At 43.8% G+C, this 1829-nt stretch overlaps 1 non-coding gene across 1 annotated transcript; it reads right to left on the bottom strand.

Annotated features, from left to right (window-relative positions):
• Window positions 1-320: 320 nt before the first annotated feature.
• Trnas-uga (transfer RNA serine (anticodon UGA)) lies at window positions 321-394 on the bottom strand. The gene has a single exon. It is a non-coding gene; the product is annotated as a tRNA-Ser (tRNA).
• Between the last annotated feature and the right edge of the window lie 1435 nt (window positions 395-1829).

Raw genomic sequence — 1829 nt, 5'->3', positions numbered from 1 at the left:
CACACACACACACACACACAGACTCATGACCGAGGAACGACTCGGATCTCCAGCGGGAGGGGCAGCGAAATCCGTGACATGGCACCTCAAACCACGCGGCCTCTCAGCGCGGCAGTTGTAATTCCAACAATGTGCACGCCTCTCACAATAAATCGTAATTATTTTTCTGGAAATATTTTACATTTCATTGTCATAAAATTGCTAGAATCACTTTGGGGGCAAAAAATACACCATACTTTAATTAGATGATAATTAAATCAAGACCCTAAGCTGTCGACAGGCGTTGATATACACATCTACGGGAACAGCTGAAAAACGTGTCTCCCGACCGGGACTCGAACCCGGGACCTCCTGCTTTCATGGCAGACGCTCTATCCATCTGAGCCGCCGAGGGCACAGAGGATAATGCGACTGCAGGGATTTATCCCTTGCACGCTCCCCATGAGACCCACATTCCCAACTTATTAATGTCCACACACTACATTCGTAGTGCCCCTGCCCATTACACTCATTACTCGTGGCAGACAATCTTTCCGAGTCCCGTAAGAGTTCAGGCAACGCGTGTGCATCCAGCACAGAAGAAGGAGGTCCGTGGCCGGTTAGCCCTAACTATATGGAGATTGTGTCTGTTCTTTCGGACATGTCCGAAAGAACAGATACCATCTTCATATACATAAATTACGTTCTTCCAGAGCTGATACAATGCAAGGGTTACCAACGACGGTTCTAATCCAGCTGAGCATCGAGTTGAACTGATTTCTGATGAAGGATTCGGGTTACGTCATTCCGTGCCGCTTTAAGGGTTAATGCATACCAGTGGTAGTGGGGTGTGAGAGGTGGCCGGAGCACACACTACAACATCCTCCAGCGCCCCGTCTCCGTGGCACTTGATGTTCGAGAAGGCCCGCTTGAAAAAGGGAACAAACCCGAGATTTTTAAAACTAGTGTCATCGGGAGAGAAAGCTGATAGAAAAGTGACGTTTGAAAAGACACGGCGCCTTCAGTATTTAATTAAATCGAATCGCGATCATAAACAGCGAGCGTTCTACATCCTGGAGGTAGCAGAGAGAGCGCAAAACGCTCCTCGCGTTATTGAAGAGTAAACTTATCGCGCATCGCTGAATCAGAATAGCGAAGGAAAATAATGAGGTCGATTTAAAAATCGGACACCAGGAAGTGGCTTAGCGAGCTAACGGCAGCCACAGGGTACAGCGGGCTGCGCCTGACCTTAATTTTCAGATCCTCTTTGTCGCAAATAATATTCCAATTAATGAAAACAAATTTTGCTTCCGGTACAAAACCCCATTGAAACAGGCCGTTCGCGAAAATATTGCCTATACTCCCTGAGTCGTCAATTTGTGATTGTCCTGAGTGAATTTAATGAATTAAGTGACAACGAATAGCCGTGGCATATCTAGAAGGCCTCAACCTAGTTTTGGAACGTAATTGTTCCAAAACAAGTAAAAATTCGCCTTCTCATAAAACTTCTCTAGAACCTTCCACAGACATGACACGGGTAAGTATTGCGTCAACAACAAAATTTCTGTACAAAATGTTACAGTGTTACTAACATACACGTCTCAAATGATACCGAGTTAATTGCTGTTATGAGAGAACCTTAGCATGAGATTTTGAGGATCGACGTATTTTTTCGTGTCAAAAGAATTTTCTGTTAAACGATACAGGAGAGGGAAAAAAAATTATTTTCACTGTCGTCAAATGTTATTACAATAGCACTACAGAACCTTGATTTGTTTCTGAAATTCACTTTCATACATATGTACCACAATACACTTTTTTGAGAAAAAATCTTTCATTATTTCTTACAG

Source organism: Schistocerca nitens, chromosome 12 (assembly GCF_023898315.1).
Source record: "Schistocerca nitens isolate TAMUIC-IGC-003100 chromosome 12, iqSchNite1.1, whole genome shotgun sequence".
Classification (NCBI taxonomy): Eukaryota; Metazoa; Arthropoda; class Insecta; order Orthoptera; family Acrididae; genus Schistocerca; species Schistocerca nitens.
The sequence above is the reverse complement of the archived record's forward strand: the minus strand, read 5'-3'. Positions and strand labels throughout refer to the sequence as shown.